General features: G+C 38.2%; 1 pseudogene; it reads right to left on the minus strand.

The window, feature by feature from the left end:
* LOC120305048 overlaps window positions 1-5184 on the minus strand; it is a 39057-nt pseudogene extending 33873 nt beyond the window's left edge.
* Window positions 5185-7649: the final 2465 nt, after the last annotated feature.

Here is a 7649-nt window from a genome sequence, read left to right on the forward strand (position 1 = left end):
TCTGTGTCTTCAGGATCACCTGAGTAGTGCAAATGTGTGTGGAGCCTTCTTGGCTGCAGAATATTTTCTGCCTGTGTCCCTTCACTGTTGAACATAGGTGCAGGCTGTTGGGGATGAGTTTGTGTTGTCTGCATCTCAAACTGAAGTGCAAATGTATACCATTTCAAGGGTGTTCATCCCAAAGTCCATAACTAAATGTCTATGGAGATTCTCAGTCATCCAGGTCATGGTTGTCCCAAAGGTGCTTTTTCAGGAGGCAACTGGACTTTCTTGTTTTTCTTTGAAGACATTTTGCTTCTCATCCAAGAAGCTTCTTCAGCTCTGACTGGATGGTGGGGAATGGAAGGTTTATATTCCTTGCAGACAGCTGGTCATCTGCATTATTTTAGATAGTCATTGAGGCCACTTGGAGGCCACTTCCTGAAAATACACTATTGAATGCTGGAGAATGCTTCATTAAAGTTCAAAAGGGAAGAATCAATGATGGAACAATGCCCTATTTTGGACACAGATAAACCTCCAAATGACCTCAATGACTCTCTAATAGAATGCAAATGACCAGCTGAAAAAGCATGTTTGGGATATCTGAAGGAAAGTGAAGAAGATGCACTGAAGCTAATACACTAGGAAGGCTTACATACTACTAGAAAGCCCAAACTAGTTTTCAAGAAGGAACAAGTGACAAACAAAAAAGACAAAGTATTAGAAAGTATTATTATTTAATACATTAAAAAATGGCATACAAAGTAAATAATAATAAGACCTGGCAATGGCTAAGAGCAGGAACATTGAAGAAAGAAACAGAGGGGTAATTCTGGCTGCCCAAGACCAACTCTTAAAAACAAATGCATAGAAAGCCAGAATTGAGACGATAGCAACAGACAGTAGGGGGCACCAATGCAAAGAAACTGAAGAAGTGGAGAACTTGTCTAGTGCTGTAAGAAGGTTGCACAGATTAACTACTAAGAACAGCATGACAAAATAGGAACAATGGTGCATTGGAAAGTTTGCAAAAAATACCATGTACCTGTAAGCAAGAACTGGTGGGACCATAAAATAAAATAAAGAAAGTAATAGAAAATGAAGACTAAAGTCCTGTGGGACATTAGAATTCAAACAGACAGTCATCTGCCACATAACACCCCAAATTTAATGACTGTCAACAATAAAGACAAAAAAGTCTTGATAGTGAACATGGCAGTACATGGAAACAACAAAATGGAAGAGAAATAACAAAATACCAAGATGTGGAAATAGAAATAGAATGACTGTGGCAAAAGAAAGCAAAGGTAGTTCCAATAGTAATAGGTGTCTTGGGTGCAACATCAAAACAACTGAAGTACCATTTGAACACCATAAGCATTGACAAATTCACCATCAGTCAATTGCAAAAGTTAGCTTTACTTGGAATAGCTTATATCCTGCAACAATATCTGTAACACCATAAACATTCACATATGCAACTTCCAGTTTTGGGTTGCAGTGGGTGCAGATATATGAAGACACTTCTCTCTTCGTTATCTGTTTTTCCTCTGCCGGTAGACCCTTAATTGGGTCGAAAAGTCACCCTAGAGAGGTGACTACCAATGAGGAGGACTCTCGTCGATCATGGGGGGAGGAGGCAGCTCCTTCCGCGGGCCAAGGCAGCTCCTCAGGGCTGACGGAGAAAAGATCGGTCAGTAACATGGCCGGTCATTTAGCTGCTCCAGCCAAAAATCAAAAGAACATCTAAGCATTAAGAAACCATCGTGGATGATCCCGGTGAGACTTTTCCTTCTCTCTCTTTGCCTAACTACTCTCCTGTTAAAAGCCTTTTGGAATTACTTCCCTGCTTTGAAAGAGCTGCCTTTGTTTATCTGGGGAAAAGAGCTTTCCATAACAAAGGAAAAAAAAACTTCTTATTGACTATTTTTATTTTTGGTTACTTGGAGGCCCTGGAAAAATCCTTATTATAAAACTTTATTATTGTATTTCTAAGCTGGAGAATATTGTTTTTCTATGTCCTGGACTTATTTTTTTAAAGGGATAAATCTTTATTATTTGGGGAAAAAAACAACTCTATGAGAAGCTGGAAAAGAGAGTTTACAGCTCATTGATTTTGCTAGCATCATTTTTGGTGTCTGGAAGAGACTTTCATAGTTCACTGAGGACACCTTGTGGAAAAATTTAAAACTGCAATTGTCTCTTGTTCTCTTGCTCCAACAGCTGTTATTGGTGTGGGTGGATACTGACTAAATGTTTTGGAATACAGCCCCCACTAAAAGATAACAGGATTGGATTTAGTTACTACTGAAATGGAGAACTCTTATCTACAACTCAATTGTAAACTCATACTGGATAAAATTTATGAAGCTACTGAGGAAATATGTTCCCAAATAAGAAAGAGTACTACAGAAATAATAAACAGAAATTATACTGTGAACTTACAAACTGATCTTCAGACAATATTTGATCACTCTTCAGATAAAAAACAATAGAAGAGGAATTAATTTACATACAATCTATGAAGACTTTGGATGACCAAAAAATGATTATAACTAAACTATCTACAATTGCAAAATTAACAGAAATGGACTTGAAATTACAAGCGTTGGAGAATTATGACAACTTTGATAATCAACTACTAATTATAAAATTGGACATGATTGAGTGTTTTATGCAGCAGACAGGAGCCAGACGTCAAAAACAGAGGATGGGAGGTCTATTACTGACCCAAATGATAATACAAGCAATTATAGGAGATCTATTTGCTGAAACAGAGGCCTTGTTATGGAAACCTGCTTGACATAAAAAGAAAGCCAGAATAAGACTAAAAAGATAAATTTAAAATTATATGTAATCGTTTAAAAAAGTTTTGAGAAATATGGATTGATTTAAGGACTAAAATTTAGAGTTGAAAATTTTTGTTTATTAGAATATATATGTTAAACAGAGCAAGAATGTATTTTTTTGAATAATATGTTTATTTGGATGAAATTTTTTTGTAATGGAATGAGAGGTTTTTAGAGATTCAGATTGATTTAACAACTAATTGAGTGTGTTAAACTAGTAAGATGATGCTTTGTGTAATAATAGGTGTGTTCTTTGTTTTTAGACATGATAACTATTTGAATAAGATTTAAATGTTATCTGAAGAAATAAGAGAGATTTGTGATAAAATTAATGATTTATGAGATTAAGAATTAGAATATATCTGGATTAGTATTTTAGAAGGGATACCCGAAGTGATAATACATTTATCTAAGATCAAATTGGACTATGGTAACTGTAAATTAATAAAGTTCAAAAACAGGATTAGGATTTATAGATATGTAATGTAGAAATGGATTATGTTAAATAGATTATATTATTTGAGGGAAATAGAGAGGGAACATTTAATTCGATAATATCCGTAAAAATACGACTCCTGGGCATGATTATGAATAAAATAAATAATATGTGATCACCAGGAGAGTTTAAGTAAGAAAAATACTTGACTAAAAGCTGCCAAGCTTTTGTTGGGAACTCCCAACATCGTCAGGGCTAAAAAGCCAGTTTAACAAGAATGACTTAAATAGGTTTGGCTGACATCTGCACCCGGCTCCTAGACCGCGTCACCAGCCCCAGTTGGTCAATTAATGTTCCAGATGTTTCTTTGATGTTACATTCTCTTCTGTCATTCCTTCAGATCTTCCTACCTGCCCCTTTGTTATTAGTTTTTAAATCTATTAATACCCTCGTATCCCCCTCCCCTTCAGTGGTATTTACTCCCATCACATCCTTCTTTCTACTATGGGTCTCAGGGGCGTTCGATTCAGTGTTAATCTTCATCCCATTAGGGGCCCAGGTACTGTTCACCCCCTTTGATTGTGGATCGATGTTTTCTTCCTGTTCTGTATTCCCCTCTCCCTTGACCACATGAGTAACACCTATCCAGGCATTGTGCGTTCCAGTGCTTATGTTCCCACCCCCCACCATGGCGTTTTCTACATCAACCATCCTTCGTTGTTTAGTGTCCAGAGTGGATCCTTCACGCTCCTCCTGGGAAGAATCTAACTGCGAATAGGAGCGTTCTTCATTCATTGCTTCTCGTCCATTCATGAAGTGAGGAGAAGGAGTATTTCTCCTCCCTTTACTGAATGAGCGAGTCATCATTCCACATCTTCTCTCCCTCTTCCGTGTTGGGCATCCCTCTTCGTTACCGCAAACAGCACCAAGCTCAGGGATCTCACCATTAGATCTTCCAGTTTCCTTATTGTCTTTGTCATTGTTTCTCCTCCACCTGAAAGTTTGGGATTTATCGGGACACTGTTGAAGAATATACGAGTTGTCTACCTGGTGGATTTCCCCCCCCCCTTTCTCTTCTGGAGGGAGGTCTACCATCAATACGTGTCTACATGTGTCCAGTGGTGGGAGATTCCTCGGCTGTTCAGGTTGTTGTTGATCGGATGTTGAGGGGGTATATTGGAGCTCCATATATCCATTCAGAGCTGGGATCGAGTATAACACATGTCTGCGATGTTGTAGATATCAGTCTGGTAGTTTATAATGAGTGGAGCTTCCTTCAGCAGCCGGCCTCCCTTTGTGGCATCACTAGACATAATATGTGTCTTATCAAAGTCAAATTGATGCCCATGTTGTGCCATGTGCATCCATATTTGAGAATGTTGTTCACCTGTCTTATGGCTAGCTTGTGCTCGTGGAGCCGAGTCTTTAGCCGTTTAGCTGTTTCACCCACATAATTGCCCTGGCAGTTTTTACAGTTGATTTTATAAATTACTGCTGATTTTTCCATAATGGGTAGTGGGTCTTTGGGGTGCAGCAGTCTGGCTGTTGCTTCCGAGACATTATTAATGTAAGGCAGAGAGATGTGTGTTTTTTGTAAGGATGGTTCATTTAATGTATTTACTGGAGGTATTATATAATTTTGTTTCTGGATGATTGATCACCTAACCATCATGGTGTGTCTTGAGCATTCTGTTGTAAAAGTTAAAAAACCAATACAATTTGTTATAAAAAAAACATTCACATATGCATATCCTAGGTCCTTGGGAAGGGCTCAATAAGTGAGTAAAAATGCCAAATCCAGTTCAAACATCTGGCTGACTATGGGACAAACCATAATTCTCCATGAGTCAGCTGAATGATGCAAACCATTGACATGTATCTATAAATGATTGTGCTAATGAATAAAGTTGCACTCATGTTGCACAATGTTATTTATCCATCCATATCCATATCCATATATCTATATCTATCTAATCCATATCTCTATCTATAATCCATATCTCTATCTCTATCTCTACCTCTACCTCTACCTCTGTCTATCTATCTATCTATCTATCTATCTATCTATCTATCTATCTATCTATCTATCTATCTATCTATCTAACAAATGTATATGGTTGCCCAACTCATAAATAGGTGATCTTGATTACTTACAACATTAAAAATCAAACATAAAAAAATAAAAATTCCCACCATCCATACTTATAGAAGAAATCACACAGTCATATTAACCACTTGAACTCCTGATTATATATGTCTGTATGTATGATATTTAATTATTAACCCATAACAAGTGTTTTAAATTATATTGAAATGCATGATTTCAGATCCATTGTTATAACTAAAATACTATTTTTCTCATTAAAATTTTATTCTTGGAACTTGAAGCTTTTTGATGAATACAAAAACAGCTACATTTGGAATCTAGTCTAGATTACATTCACTCACCGATTCAATACTCAACTTCAACCACTTTCTGCACACATTGTTGTAGAAATGACCACTGTCACTTTTTAAAAAAAATCCTTATATCATTTATTTTGGCCACAAATGATAAAAGAATATCCTTTAGAAATTACTATTCCTTCCCTGTAATTTAAATTATGTTATAAACTTTTCTGATGCAACTAAATATCTTTTGCCTCCTGAGGGAAAAATGACAGCTTTCTGGATATCCAGAAGAAGAGTTTTCAAGGCAATCACAGGAGACAATGATACAATTTTATAAGGAAAAAAGATCTGTAAAAAGAAATGGCCTTCTACAGCTGCAAAACATATGATTGTCCTGTTTTCCAGTTCCATGAAGAATGTTAGAGCATTTTGCAGAATAATGTTAAATATATTTTGCCAGCACATTGAGAAAACACTAAAGCATCAACCCAATCTGGCACCCTTGAAACCTTTGTTGTTGTTGTTGTTAATTGCGAAGTCGTGTCCGACCCATCGCGACCCCATGGACAACATTCCTCCAGGTCTTCCTGTCCTCCACCATCTTCTGGAGTCCATTTAAGCTCACACCTACTGCTTCAGTGACTCCATCCAGCCACCTCGTTCTCTGTCGTCCCCTTCTTCTATTGCTCTCAATCTTTCCCAGCATTAAGCCCTTCTCCAGTGAGTCCTTCCTTCTCATTAGGTGGCCAAAGTATTTGAGTTTCAACTTCAGGATCTGGCCTTCTAAAGAGCAGTCGGGGTTGATCTCTTCTAGGACTGACCGGTTTGAACGCCTTGCAGTCCAAGGGACTCGCAGGAGTCTTCTCCAGCACCATAGTTCAAAGGCCTCAATTCTTTGGCGCTCAGCCTTTCTTATGGTCCAACTTTCACAGCCATACATTGCAACTGGGAAAACCATGGCCTGGACTATACGCACTTTTGTTGGCAGGGTGATGTCTCTGCTTTTTAGTATGCTGTCTAGATTTGCCATAGCTTTCCTCCCCAGGAGCAAGCGTCTTTTAATTTCTTGGCTGCAGTCCCCATCTGAGGTGATCTTGGAGCCCAGAAAAATAAAATCTGTCACTACCTCCATTTCTTCCCCATCTATTTGCCAGGAACTGAGAGGGCCGGATGCCATGATTTTGGTTTTCTTAATGTTGAGTTTCAAGCCAACTTTTGCACTCTCCTTCTTCACCCACATCAAGAGGCTCTTTAGTTCCTCTTCACTTTCTGCCATTAGAGTGGTATCATCTGCATATCTTAGGTTGTTGATATTTCTCCCGGCAATCTTAATTCCAACTTTTGATTCATCTAGCCCTGCCTTTCTCATGATGTGCTCTGCATATAAGTTAAATAGGCAGGGCGACAGTATACAGCCTTGCCGGACTCCTTTTCCAATTTTGAACCAATCAGTGGTTCCGTGTCCAGTTCTCACTGTTGCTTCTTGACCCGCATATAGGTTTCTCAAGAGACAAATGAGATGGTCTGGTACTCCCATCTCTTTAAGAACTTGCCACAATTTGTTGTGATCCACACAATCAAAGGCTTTTGCATAGTCAATGAAGCAGAAGTAGATGTTTTTCTGGAACTCCCTAGCTTTCTCCATGATCCATCGTATGTTGGCAATTTGATCTCTAGTTCCTCTGCCTCTTCGAAATCCTGCCTGTACTTCTGGTAGTTCTCGATCCACATACTGCTGGAGTCTAGCTTGTAGGATTTTAAGCATAACTTTACTAGCATGTGAAATGAGTGCAATGGTGCGATAGTTTGAACATTCTTTGGCATTGCCTTTCTTTGGAATTGGAATGTAAACTGACCTTTTCCAATCCTGTGGCCACTGTTGAGTTTTCCAAATTTGCTGGCAAATTGAGTGTAGCACTTTTACTGCATCGTCTTTTAAGATTTTGAATAGCTCAGCTGGAATATTGTCACCTCCACTAGCTTTGTTGTTG

The sequence above is a fragment of the Crotalus tigris genome, unplaced genomic scaffold, assembly GCF_016545835.1.
Source record: "Crotalus tigris isolate CLP2741 ecotype Arizona unplaced genomic scaffold, ASM1654583v1 scf7180000017666.379230911805:20528666, whole genome shotgun sequence".
Classification (NCBI taxonomy): domain Eukaryota; kingdom Metazoa; phylum Chordata; class Lepidosauria; order Squamata; family Viperidae; genus Crotalus; species Crotalus tigris.